This window comes from Eleutherodactylus coqui, chromosome 2 (genome assembly GCF_035609145.1).
Source record: "Eleutherodactylus coqui strain aEleCoq1 chromosome 2, aEleCoq1.hap1, whole genome shotgun sequence".
Taxonomy (NCBI): Eukaryota; Metazoa; Chordata; class Amphibia; order Anura; family Eleutherodactylidae; genus Eleutherodactylus; species Eleutherodactylus coqui.
In genome coordinates, this window is record NC_089838.1 from 278,201,904 (window position 1) to 278,217,053 (window position 15,150).

Genomic DNA, 15,150 nt, shown 5'->3' on the forward strand with positions numbered 1-15,150 from the left:
TAAATGTCCTGCTGTAAACTCCAGTTAGTCCCTGCGGGGATGAGGGGACTCCCCGAGCGTTCGCTTAATCCTTGCGGGGACTAACAGGAATTTACAACGGGACATTTAAAAAGTGCTTTTAAATTGCCCTGCTGTAAGCAGTGGGGTATTCTTCCTGCCCCTTGCTGGGCAATTGCCCAGCAGCGGGGGTGGTAGAGGACTTCCTCCCCCTCTCTCCCCAAGGAAATTCCCTATAGCTAGGTGAGTGAGGGGGTGAAATTACAGGGCTTCCCCACCCTCTCTGCACTATGGGGATAGTCATCAGGATTTCTCCATAGCAGAGAGATAGAGGGGACCTATTATCATTTTTCTGATGCTGAACTTCACTCTTTCTACCGGTATTACTTTATGTTTCACTTGAGATCCAGCTCAGTGCATGTCCATAGCACGGAGATAGAGCGAACCTATGGGGGATTTCCCTATAGCAAGGAAGAGAGAGTGGAGCTATGGTGGATTAACCCATAGCTCCGCTCCATCTCTCCCTGCTCTGGGGAACTCCTGAAGCCCTGCAGGGCCTCTTCTCTCTCCTCCTGGAGCAGCTGTGCTTCTCCAAGTGCAGCGTCCTGAAGGGTAACTCAGGACATGGGGCACACGCTGAGGAGCTGGGAGGGTAAAGCTTTCACCTGTCACTGTGGCACTTACCAGACTCCTCCCCAGGGGGGGACACGCAGCTTCGGCCACAGCAGCGCTGGGCCTCTTCCAGATAGCCCTAGGAGAGGGATGGCCAATATACATATAACAGGAATACATGTTGCTGCGTGACGCCACTGTTCCTTTACTCACCGGATTGAACCTCAGCGATAATAAGGAGAATTCACACACGTTTTTGCGCTTAACTACCTCAGTCAGGGCCTGGCAAAACCTTTCTTGAAAAATTTAACACTTTACAATTCAAGAACACACTGCAGATAAAACAGAAGAAAAGAGGTCAGGGAGGAACTCAGGATGATGTTGGCCCTACAGTCCTCGTTATCTGTAAGGTACCACTCCTGGAAGAAGAATTTTCTCAAAGAGTATACTTAGGATGATATCGGCCCTACAGTCCTCGTTATCTGTATGGTGCCACTCCTGGAAGGGGAAGGGGCAAACTCTCCACAGACACTCTTTTAACACAGTACCTCTGCACGGTGGTCTTGGCCTTCTCTACTCCCCACGCTCTCTCTCACTCACTCTCTCTCTCTTTCTTCTTTCTCTCTATTGGCTCCTGGCATTGGGGTCCTCAGGAAACCTTTTTTCCTCTTCCATCCTCTTCACTACATTAGGGTTGAAGGTATCCCCATGTGACTGGCACTCTCACTCAGGAACCCAGAAGATGATGGACAGAAGACCAGGGAGTATATCCTTTATGTAATGCATAGGCGAGTATTCCCAAATGGTCCAGTGTATGAGGTGTGTCCTGAAAATGCAGAGAAACCCTGAAAGATATTACATGGACATGTTGAGGCTATTTGTGTTTGGCAGCTGGGGGAACTTTCCCTCTCTCTCTCTTCCTCCTCCCTCTCTAAGGTTATCATAGCGCCCATCCTTTGCTTGCTGCACCTGAAGCAAATAAGTGTCTTTGGTCTCTCTTTGTGCAATTGGCAGCAGAGAGCTGAGGAGTAGAGATGAGTAAACAGCACTTGTACAACCCGAATTTGGGTCAAACTTTGCTACAAAACGTGGTGGTGGTGGTTTGTCTTTGATGGATGTTATTCAGTGGTTGGCACTGTTGCCTTGCAATGCTGGGGTCCTAGGTTCAAATCTGGCCAAGGACAATATCTGTATGGAATTGGAAAAATCCATGCGAATATTATCCTTGGTCAGATTTAAACCTCGGGCTGCAAGGCAAAATGGCTTACCACTAAACCAACATGCTCTTTATTCCTTCTCTGAGGGAGGGGAGGAGCAAGAAAAAGAAGCATAAAGAGAACATGTACACTCCATTGAGATAGTATCCTGGGTCAGATTTGAACCTAGCAGTGCTAACCACTGAGATACATCCATTGAACCACCACCATTGTTTCGGGGCCTTTAAAAAGTTTTCAATAATTGTTTTCAGTGTTTTTTATGAACTTCTGAGCTTTTGGATGAAATTCGTCGAAGCGGACGAACCGAACTTTTGAAACATTTACTCATCTCTACTGAGGAGGAACTCTGTGCTGCTGCAAAGTTTAATGGGTGCACTGCTTTCAACACATCAACATTAAAAACTGACTGTTCACTTGCTACCTAATACTGTACATCCCACCCCTTGATCGAAGCTATCATAATTAGAGAATATAATTTACTCCACCTGTCAGTGGTTTTAATGTTATGGCTTTTAGGTGTTCAAAACTCCTTGCAGATATTGCCTTTGGACAAGATTCGAACCCAGGAGTGATCCTGCCATAAAATTATATATATATATATATATAAAAAATGCAACAATTATTTATTATTGAAGTCCTGGCTGTACAGCGCAGTTCAGTCTGATAACTGGTAGTATACTGACTTAGTAGAGCTGTTAAGATTATCACTGCCCCCATACTAATACCTGTGACTCTAATACTGCAGTCATCCTGCTTCACAGATTAAATGGAAGTGGGCAGTGACAAGGGTATATTAGTAATGACATCCAGTAATGTGCCGTCCTGCCAAGAGCATCAGATGATTTGATGTACTCCTAATCTTCTGTTGTCTGCGGCCCTGTGGAATATACTGGATCCATTTATTAGCATTGACATACAGCAGTCTGTAGACTGATATCCCCGTCCTCGATGTGTCACTGACAGCACACCAGTGCTCACATATCAGTATGTTTGCTCTATGAAATATACAATATCTGGTGGAAATCTTCATTATTCACTAACGCTAGGGCTATATAGTGGCCATGATAAATTGCGGATAATGAAGTGAATGTGGTCGCTTAGTGACCCATAACACAACAGTCAGCAGAAATGTAACCCTGCAAGACTTCTGCGCGACAACATTTACTTTCATTTGTTGAGATTTAGGTAGCTTAGCATGACACCGCAATCTGTCCAAAATGCAATGTAGCCCTAAGCCTACGGCTGGTGACAGTGTGATCTCTGGTGTAGGACAATTGCATTTTAGGTGAGGTGGCCCCACAGAAATGATCAAATAGGTCCCCGGTTATGCTATAAGGTTTTTTTATGCTGGTATGAGTAAGAACCTGTTTTTTTGGGGGGAAGCTGGTTTAATACACGTAAGCGGGAGCCATCATGTTTGTATTCATGAATTTTTAATGCTTATCAATAAATTAGATTTTTCACCTGAAGGCCTCATGTCCACGGGCAAATTAACAATTTAAATCCGCAGCATTTTTCCTGCACGCGGATCCGCGCCCCATAGGGATGCATTAGACACCCGCAGGTAGTTAAATACCTGTGGATGTCATTTTTCCCTGCAGGCACGGGTCCCGCATGCAGGAAAAAGTCTGGACATGCTCCATTTAGGTGTGGGTCTCCCGCGGGGACGGCTCCCGCAGGCTTCTATTAAGGCCTATGGAAGCCGTCCAGATCCGCAGGGGACCCGCACCTGAATTAAACTCACCTGCTCCAGGCGATGCAGGTCTTCCTTCCTTTGCAGCCAGAAACTTCTTTCTTCAGCCCGGCGGATGTGCCCGGCGCATGCGCGTGGCACGCAGCCGGCATGCCGAGCACATCCGCCGGGCCAAAGAAAGAAGATCCGGACGCGAAGGAAGGGAGACACGCACGGCCCACAGCAGGTGAGTTTATTCTTATTTTCAGCCCTCATGTCCGCGGGGCAGGAGGGACCCGCTACGGATTCTCCATGGAGAATCCGTAGCGGGCCTAATTTTTCCCGTGGACATGAGGCCTTAATATTATTTTTCTGATGCTGGAGTTCACCTTATACTTCACTTGAGATCCAGCTCAGTGCATGTCCATTCTGTTGCAACATGCAGGTTGCAATCATGGCATTGTGAAGTCAACCCCAGTTAACGTGATCATGACTATGGTGCATGCAACCTGCCATTTGGTACTGTGCATGACCTCTTTCCTGTCACTGCTGAAGGTTCTTACGTGACGCCTTTCAGAATTCCTTCAGTGTTTGATGGGTACTGCGGAAGGTCCTAGAGGTGCCTTCTGTTGGAAATTCCTCAGTGTTTGATGGTTACTGCTGAAGGTCCCTGAGGAGCCATCTGTTGGAAATCCCTCAGTGTTTGATGGTTACTGCTGAAGGTCCTAGAGGTGCCGTCTGTTGGAAATCCCTCAGTGTTTGATGGTTACTGCTGAAGGTCCTAGAGGTGCCGTCTGTTGGAAATCCCTCAGTGTTTGATGGTTACTGCTGAAGGTCCCAGAGGTGCCATCTGTTGGAAATCCCTCAGTGTTTGATGGTTACTGCTGAAGGTCCCAGAGGTGCTTGAAATCCCTCAGTGTTTGATGGTTACTGCTGAAGGTCCCAGAGGTGCCATCTGTTGGAAATCCCTCAGTGTTTGATGGTTACTGCTGAAGGTCCCAGAGGTGCCATCTGTTGGAAATCCCTCAGTGTTTGATGGCTACTGCTGAAGGTCCCAGAGGTGCCATCTGTTGGAAATCCCTCAGTGTTTGATGGTTACTGCTGAAGGTCCCTTAGGTGTCATCTGTTGTAAATCCCCAGGTGTTTGATGGGAGATGTGATATTCTCCTGTAGAAGTATTTTTTACCTCCATAATGCACAAATAGAGGCAATATACATTTTTAAACACAAATTTTATATGAATTAATAAGAAAAGTTCTCAAAGTTACTTTCCAGTACAGTACAGGCTTGTAGAAGGCTATGAGCTCTTTATTACAGCTCTGTTCAAGGATTCCTAAGACAGCCATGTGCATGATATCTTTATCCAACAGCTGAGACATTTTATTACACGAGAGGATTTTGTATTTAGTCTTTAACAGTGATGATATTCATGCAATTATATCGCATGTCCATTCTGTTGCAACATGCAGGTTGTAATCATGGCATTGTGAAGTCAACCCCAGTTAACGTGATCATGACTATGGTGCATGCAACCTGCCATTTGGTGCTGTGCATGACCTCTTTCCTGTCACTGCTGAAGGTTTTTCGTGACGCCTTTCAGAATTCCTTCAGTGTTTGATGGGTACTGCGGAAGGTCCTAGAGGCGCCTTCTGTTGGAAATCCCTCAGTGTTTGATGGTTACTGCTGAAGGTCCCTGAGGTGCCATCTGTTGGAAATCCCTCAGTGTTTGATGGTTACTGCTGAAGGTCCTAGAGGTGCCGTCTGTTGGAAATCCCTCAGTGTTTGATGGTTACTGCTGAAGGTCCTAGAGGTGCCGTCTGTTGGAAATCCCTCAGTGTTTGATGGTTACTGCTGAAGGTCCTAGAGGTGCCATCTGTTGGAAATCTCTCAGTGTTTGATGGTTACTGCTGAAGGTCCCAGAGGTGCTTGAAATCCCTCAGTGTTTGATGGTTACTGCTGAAGGTCCCAGAGGTGCCATCTGTTGGAAATCCCTCAGTGTTTGATGGTTACTGCTGAAGGTCCCAGAGGTGCCATCTGTTGGAAATCCCTCAGTGTTTGATGGCTACTGCTGAAGGTCCCAGAGGTGCCATCTGTTGGAAATCCCTCAGTGTTTGATGGTTACTGCTGAAGGTCCCTTAGGTGTCATCTGTTGTAAATCCCCAGGTGTTTGATGGGAGATGTGATATTCTCCTGTAGAAGTATTTTTTTACCTCCATAATGCACAAATAGAGGCAATATACATTTTTAAACACAAATTTTATATGAATTAATAAGAAAAATTCTCAAAGTTACTTTCCAGTACAGTACAGGCTTGTAGAAGGCTATGAGCTCTTTATTACAGCTCTGTTCAAGGATTCCTAAGACAGCCATGTGCATGATATCTTTATCCAACAGCTGAGACATTTTATTACACGAGAGGATTTTGTATTTAGTCTTTAACAGTGATGATATTCATGCAATTATATCGCCGACTTGCTGGAGTTTTTGCCATTGGGAATTTCACCACAGTTATCATTCTTTGCACATTAGTGAAAATCTTCTATTTTATTGCTGAGTTCTTATACAGGCTTCAGAGTATTAACTAGGACTTTTTCTTTTAAAAAGAAAAAAAGACAAAAAGTAAACTACCCTTATGGTGGTCAAAGTTTGGTTTAGTACAATTCTGCAAGATAAACTGTTTGAATTACAGCCATCTAAAACAGCTCATGAGGAATACACTATTCAAAAAAATTAAAGGAACCCTTGAGCATCACTATACAACCCCCAAGCCACTTAAAGGATATGGACACCTTTGGAGGGTATTTTTTCACTTAAATGCATGTACTTTGGACTGACGATCATTGTTGCAGTTGGATTTAATTAATAATTTTGCACCATTTGCTATCCTGCAGCTTCTAGAAAGTGCAGTCTAAGGCTTTTTTCCCACGAGCATATATATTGGCTGGCATTTTCAAGACCGACCGATATACACTACCATGTGGGGCGTAGAAGCTCATGAACGGGCGCACAAATCTACTATTTGTGTGCCCATTCACACGGCATGGGCCTCAATGCATATACGCTGAGGTCACCATGCCGTCGCCTCTTTCCCCTCCCTCCACCTCGCAGGCTCACCTCTGCTCTCCTCCCCGCTCGTACTTTGCAATGGGAGGGGGCGGGATGGGATGGAGCTAAGCGTGGACCATCTCGCCTCCTTCCTTTGCTGGCTGCGGACAAGGGGTTGGGATGGGCGGAACCTAGCTCTGCCCCTGTCCCATCCTTTCCCATTGCAAAGAGCGACTGGGAGGAGAGCACAGGTGAGCCTGTGAGTGGGAAGAAGAGCAGAGGGAGGGAGTTTAGCAGTCATGCTGCTAAACTCCCTCCCACCTCCGGCCATTGTCATGGGCTCCCATAGGAGCCCATGCAGCGGCCAACATATTCTGGCCCAAAAGATAGTTCCAGGATTATCTTTTGGGCCCCATGTAAAAACACCCGGCGCTATATTGGCCTGGCCAGGTGCTTTTATGTATCAGGAATACAGCCATGTTATCTGATGTATTGGAATCCAATGCATAAAACTACAGCGTATATCGGCTGGCCGTGAAAACGGACAGCTGACATACGCTTGTGGGAATAAAGCCTAAGTTTCAATAGGTGATCCGTAAGTGAGGCTGGACTGGCGGCTTAGTCTTTTCTGCTCTCTCCTCACCTGAGCATACTTCTTTTTGACCAAAACAAATGTAATCTTTGTCATGGTCATACAATAGCTGATAGAAAGTGCAGGAGAGTAGCAGTAAGGGCTAAAGCCTCTGGAAGTCTTGCAAATGGTATGCAAATCTGTGGGGGATTTTGGGGTGTCAGACAGGCCTACATTTTATCAGCTATGGATACTGAATATTTAGTTAGTTATCAAACAGGTCTAAGATTGTATTGTATCTTGAATGGCTGTGTTATGTAAGGCATGTGCTGATTAGAGCTAAATGAGATTCTTTTTAAAAGAGATCCTCAGATCAGATGTTCACACCAGTAATATTGGGTTGGGGAAAGATTGGCAGCAGATGTGGGTGGTACTGCAAATTATTGCAGCCTCCTTTTATTCCAGTTATTTGGCCCTAAGCTGTAGTACCAGGCACAGTCACTACAGAATCTACAGAGCTCTGCTTGATAAATAGTGAAGGAGCTGCAGCAGTCGCCCAAGCACCATGGCTATTTTAACCAGCTGATCAATGGGGGTGTCAGAGTTAGACACCCACGGAAAATGGCAATAAGGCATAAATGTGAAGGGAACCAAAAGTTTTCATTGCTCAGAGTATAATTAACAGGTGGGAACTTGAAGTATCGTGAATAAAAAACTTCTCTTTATTATAGTCCGTGCATATTATAATCACCAGTCCAGAGGATGCGTTTCAGCCCACCTCGAGCCTTGATCACCTCAAGGCTCGAGGTGGGTGATCAAGGTGATCAAGGCTCGAGGCGGGCTGAAATGCAGTCTTCTCACTATTAAGGCTGCTTCTCCACGGGCATAGCGATATCCCATGGTGGATCTCCGCCACGGGAGCCGCCGCACTGGAGCAGGAGCCGGCAGACGGATATCCGCCGGTCAGCCTATCTGACCTTGGAGGGCCATGGAGAATCGCGGCAAATTGCAGCATGCTGTGATTTGCCGGCCGCAAGCCGAGAATCGCAATGATTCTCCGCTCGTGGACAGGGCGGCTGCGCTCTCCATAGCAACGCTATGGAGAGCATTCACTGCGTTCCCTGTGGCCAGATTATTGCTGCCGGGAACGCAATGCAAACTCGCCCATAGACAGGCAGCCTAACACAGGCAGACACCTTTATTATAAAGCTGTTGCAGGATAATACCTGCACATGTCACAGAGCCTGCCCACAGCACCCACCAATAGATGCCAATGAAACATTTTCTGACTTTGTTTCTTATCCTTAAAAAGTAACTGCACGTTTTTAAATGTACAGAATAGGCGATTCTAATCATTTTTGCAATAGGTTTTATTAGCCTATTCTGTACATTTTTCTCACACAACCTCTTCAGGCAGAGAGTTCCATAGTCTCACTACTCTTACAGTAAAGAACACCCTTCTATGTTGTGGAAAAACCTTCTTTCCTCTAGACGTAGAGGATGCCCCCTTGTTACAGTCACAGTCCTGGGTATAAGTAGATGATGGTAGAGATTTAAACTGTAAAGCTTTACAACATTCATTAAAGTTTTTTTTTTAATCCGTCTGAATGCAGAGAACAATGGATGCTTCCATTTAGCTTATCACAGCTACATCCAGGGATACACTGGAGCAAGCTCAGAGAAGAACTACCAGAATGGTGAGCAGTCTGCAGATCATGTCCTATGAGGAACAGTTAAAGGATCTGGGAATGTTTAGCTGAGAGGAGACTTAATAGCTGTCTACAAATATCTGAAGGGCTGTCACAGTGGGATCAGCCCTATTCTCATTTGTACAAGGAAAGACTAGAAGCAATGGGATGAAACTGAAAGGGAGGAGACACAAATTAGATATTAGAAAAAAACTTTCTGACGGTGAGGGTGATCAATGAGTGGAACAGGTTACCACGGGAGGTGGTTAGTTCTCGTTCAATGGAAGTGTTCAAACAAAGGCTGGACAAATATCTGTCTGGGATGATTTAGTAAATCCTGCACTGAGCAGGGGGTTGGACCCCATGACCCTGGAGGTCCCTTCCAACTCTACTATTCTATGACTACTTTAATTGGTGCATCACATGATTACACTACTTTACCAATTGATAGGCACATGGATGGTATCAGCCAAAGTTTGCTGCCAACCACCAAGCATGTCTTAACCCCTTAGTGACCACGCCTGTTTGTGCCTTAATGACCAAGCCAAATTTTGGAAATCTAATATATCACTTTTAGGGTGACTACCCACTACCGTTTTTTTTTTTTACTGCGGAATTCGCAGCGTTTTTTTTTTCTGCAGGGGTCTATGGGACTTGTAATGTTAAAATCGCGACTTTGCGGTAAATTGCGATTTTGTGCTATCGGGATTTTAACATTACAAGTCCCACAGACCCCTGCAGAAAAAAAAAACGCTGCGAATTTCGCAGTGAAAAAGAACTGTAGTGGGTAGTCACCCTAACATGAAACAATTCCGTTAACATTTTGCATATCCAAGTGATTCTGACATTGTTTTTTCGCCACATATTGTACTTCACTTAAGTGGTAAAAATAGTCCAATAGAATTTGTGTATATTTATTAAAAGCGCCACAATTGGGAGAAAATTTAAAAATTGGCCATTTGTTTTACATTTTCAATTGCAATATCTCAAATATACTGTACAAATTTTAGATAAGATATATATTTCCATTTGTTTACTTTATTCTTGACGCACACTTGAAAAACATTCGTTTTTTTTAAACCATTTAGGAGACGTACAAATTTAACATTGATTACACTGGTAAACACAATTTTTGTCACAAGAAACATTGATAGTGCGTATAATGTAACTTTTCATGCTGAATTTAAAAGTGTAATAAATCTAAAAATGGTTTTTGCGTGACAACATTTTCGTTAAATTCAATTTTTTGTGTATACGTTTTGGGATCTACAGTAGTAAAATAATAATAATAAGTAAAGAGACTCAGGAAAAGATGAAACTGCTTTTGAAAATGATAGAGTATGACAGATACCGTTGGAAAATCTGTGGTGACTTGAAAGCCATTGCTCTCTTGCTTGGTTTACAGCTTGGATATACAAAATGTTGTTGTTTTCTGTGTGTGTTTTCTGAGTGGGATAGTAGAGACAGGGAAAGGCATTACATCAAAAAGAACTGGCCAAACCGTGAAATCCTTACTCCAGGACTTAAAAATATTGCACATCCCCCACTGGTCGAGTCTGAAAATATTTACTTACCACCATTACATATTAAACTGGGATTCATGAAGAACTTTGTCAAGGCAATGGATCGAAATGCTGCTGGAATTGCCTATTTAAAGCAAAAATTACCTAGCATAAGTGATGCGAAAATTAAAGAAGGCATTTTTGTTGGACCACAGAGAATTGCTTCAGGATGGAAATTTTGAAGATCGCTTAATGGGATTCTTTTAGAAACGTTTGCAAGAATGTCTTGGGAAATGCCAAGGCTGAAAACTACAGTGATTTAGCTTTCCTACAAAACACTGGGATGTAACATGTTTCTCAAGATCCATTTCCTCTATTCACATCTGGATTTCTTTCTGGACAATCTTGGTGCAGTTAGCGATGAGCATGGTGAGAGGTTTCATCAAGATATCTCAAGCATGGAGAAGCGGTACCAAGGCAAATGGAGTCCCAGTATGCTTGCTGATTACTGCTGGACACTCAAGAGGGATGTACCACAAACAAAATATAGTAACAAATCCTATGTCACTAAATTTTAAGAAAATATATATATTTTTTTTCATGTTGGCCTATGTATTAAAATAAACATTTTCCTAAAATTTCAAGTTGGTGTCACTCAGAAACCTTGCGGGATTAAAAAAGACTAAAAGTATATTTGAAATCATCACAAAAAGTTACATTAAGACAACATATTGCTTCATTTGTGACAAAGAAATCATTTTTTTGTAGACCAGTAAATTATCAACATTTTGAGGAACACTTTGTTTTTCTGCACCAAGCCAAGATTACAAAGGCTCATGGGTGTCAGAATAATAGATACCCCCACAAATGACCCCATTTAAAAAACTACACCCCTTAATGTATTCACTGAGGGGGGTCAGAAGTATTTTTACCCCACAGTTTTTTTCAGGAGTTAATGCAATTTCATATTTTTGCAAATATGTCAATTTGAAGGCAGTTTTTTTTCTGTAGTGCACATGAAAATGAGAATTTACACCTGTGTTCATAAACATACCCATTGTGGCTCCAATCTTATGTCTGTATGCACAACGGGGCCCAAAATGAAAGGAGCAACCGGTGGCTTTCAGAAAGGAAATTTAGCTTGAAGGTGTTTCAGGCCCTATAGTACACTGGTAGAGCCATTGAGCGGCCAAAACGATATAGAACCCCCAGAAATGATGCCATTTTGAAAACCAAACCCCTTAACGAATTCCTCTAGGGGAGTACTGCATATTTTACCCCACAGTTTTTGAACGAATCCAAGCAAAGCAGAAGGAAAATAGTACGATTTTCATTTTTTTGGCAACTGTGTTATTTTAAAAACAGTTTTTTTTTGTACAGCACACATATGAATGAAGACGTTCACCCCAAAATGGATACCCCTGTTTGTCCCCTGTTCAGTAACATACCCATTGTGGCCCTAATCTACTTACAGGACACATGGTTAGGCCTATAATGGAGGGAACACCTGTTGGATTTCAGGGCACAACTGAATAAATTCCAGGCCCCATTGCTCACTTGTGCAGAAACAAAATTGACTCCCTAAAAAAAACTCCCCCCCCCCTCTGCGCCCTTTTTAACGTTCACAAAATATTAGATAAAAGTAATAATGTAAACTGTGTGGTGTATCCGAAGACTGGGGTAATTACGGAGGCTAGTTGGGATGGGCACATGGGGCAATAAAACCGGGTGTCCCTTCTCCTCCCTTGCTTTTTTGGTGGGTATCTCTTGACCTCAGTGGCAGGGATGAGGTATACAAAGTGGCGCTATGTGAGGCTTGCTGAGGTGCGGCAGTCACAAACAAAAGGCGCTCAACAAGCTGCTCCTGGAACTGCAGGAAGGTGAACGTTTCCGGGGCTTCTTGTAAATTACATATTACAGGTAGCAATTTGAATAACCCCGGGTTCACACGGCCGGATGTGGAATCCGCCTGCAGAGGCCCACAGTGGATCCCAATTGTCAACTCGTCCGTGGCCCTGTATACGGGCACATAATGTACTGCTCATAACTGCATACTAACACAGGCGGTCATGTGCAGTATACCTTTTTGTAATTATATTTCCCGCGCCGTCGCTTAGCGGTGATGCGGGTACCCGCAGCCCATACACAATGTAGTTGCGCATGGACTGCGGGTATATCCGCGACCATCGAGCACAATGGGCTCTATGTTGTGGATATCCGCAGTACAATAGAACCTGCTGCATTCTGTTTACTGTGAGTGGATTACGTAATTCCAACCCACTAATGTGAGTGGAATTGTACAATTGAATGCCTTTGACTGATCCGTGGATTGAGAACGGCCTAAGGTGGGTGGCTACCTTTTTATCACGTCACCGGGGACTGATCAACCAGGCCACCGGACACTGCTACTGGTTCTCGGTGACCTTTGGTAGCTGGGAGCAAAGACATTTTACATTTCCTGGGCTCCTGGATCCTGTGTATGTGTCTGGCATTTTGCCAGCGGGAGCATGCGCAGAAGCCGGGGATGGTCCATAGTGGAGTATTGCATTGGGTTTTGAATACAGAGGTCTTCAGTAAGAAGTTTCATCTCCTCTCACTGATCACATCGGTGAGGGGAAATGCAGCTTCAACTTTTTTTTTAAACTTTTACGTGATCGCCTTTATCCATTGGATAACAACGATCACGTGATCAGGAACTGCATACTGCAGCCTCCTGTGACATCTCCAGGCTCTTGGCTACCTTTGGTAGCCAGAAGCAGGGATATTTTAAATTTCCTAGGCCATCCTTGACTTTTGCGCATGCGTCTACCATTATGCTGACGGGTGTATGTGCCGAAGCTGGGAAACGTCCACGTATAAAGATACCATCGGGGAACAAATCCGAGGATCCTGGGTATGTAATGTCATCTCCCCTCACGGATACGATTCATAAGGGGAGATGAAACTTTAACTTTTTAACCTTTTTTTTTTCACACTTTTTAACTTTATACGATCGCTGTTATCTGATGGATAACAGCGATCACGTGACTGGGAACTGTATACAGCGGCCCCTGGTGACATCTCCCTGCACTCGGCTATGTTTGACAGCCAGATGCAGGGAGATTTCTAAATTTGCCCATTTCTCTCTGGCCATCTACACAGGACGTAGAAAGGCAATGGGGTGGCCACAAAGGGGTTAAGGTTTTCATGTAGAATGGAACTAAAAGTATTTCCCACATCTCAACTTACTAACTTGGATAAATAAGTATAGTTAGTAGGTAAGAATACTTTGCTCAATACATTGACCAGTGTAACTTCATAGACGTTAGTCCTTTAAGGATAAACATCAATCCAATAAGTGCTTGATGGAGTAAAGTCATAATACTAATTTTGGGCACGTGCCTAATGCTTCTTCCGGACTATTAGTAACAGTAATGGCTTCTGCCGTACCTGATCATTAAGATGCTTTGACTGTTTAAAGGATATTTCATTGGCGTTCTATGCAATCATTTATCCTGTATGAAGATGACAACCACTCTAGACTGTCTGTATCATCCACAGTGGTTTATTATCAACCGTTCCATACAACATGCAAAACACAATGCAGTCATACGTCATGAAAGTTGCTCATTGAAGATACAAGAATGCAGTTCAGTACATTGCTTTAAACATAAAAAACAACACAGAGGCAAATATCTGTATAAATGTCCTTTCTGATGTACAATCTGCAGGCAAGCATGCAAGTTATCGGAGCTGCACAACAATCATGTTGCAGGAGAGCGTGATATATAACAGCTAAGGTATACCATGGCTAATCATAAAGGTCCATCAATCAAGCAATTACAACATGATGTCAATATCGCAGGAGCTCAGAATAGTATGACCCTCCGTTATCAGATGGTTTAAAAGAGATCTGCAATGTGACTGGATAACTCTAAACGGTGTAGGCCACCATATTTGTTAAAGGTATATTAAATTAAACCGGTCATACAAGATTTCGAGGGAAGCATTTTTTTTGTTGGCTGCATAAAATGGCCAGCACCATTAAAAAAAATTCACCCTGTATAAAGGCAAAAATATTAACGCATATGTGCAAACATAAATAACTTATTGGCATCCTTCAATAAATCCTTTGCGTTTCTGATAGTGAGAGTGTGAGAGTGTGAGAGTGTGAGAGTGAGAGAGTGAGAGAGTGAGAGAGTGAGAGAGAGAGAGATCTCAAGGCAGACCATTGTAGTCAACATACTTGAGTCTGGCTGCAAGGTAAGCGTGCCTTTATACAATCACATGAATCTTGGGTGGCCACGCTCCTACCCTCCTGCAAATAATAATATATTTTCTCTTTTTTTTGCCTATTTGGCTCAAACTTCTATGATAAAACTTTTAGGAGTGGTCAGTCAGTGTTGCTCTTTTTGTTGGGTTCTCCATCAGTTAGGTAATATTTACAATCCATCATGTTGATGACAGATTTACGATTTGATGACAGCCCTTTGTTGGCTTTCTAAATGACAACCAATGAATGATCGTATATAGTAATATGAAGGAACCTTATTAGAAGAATAGCCTTAATGTCAAGTAATCAAGTGATCACTGGATGTTAAGGCATTCATGAAATAACTAGGATGCTTTTCCACTAATTAGCATTCATTTCTCACATCACTCTACAACAATGTATACAAAAAGTGTGATGAAGATGATGAGACTTTGAGAAAAGAGCAGATTCATCCCAGAGCCCCTGTAGTTATTAGGTATCCTTTTGTATTCACTGACACACAACTGCCGGATGACGGTGCTCTTAACTCTGACTTCTGTTTGGTCTACCTCAGACACGTTCTTCCCCTCATTTGGTTTAATCCCATATTCGCTC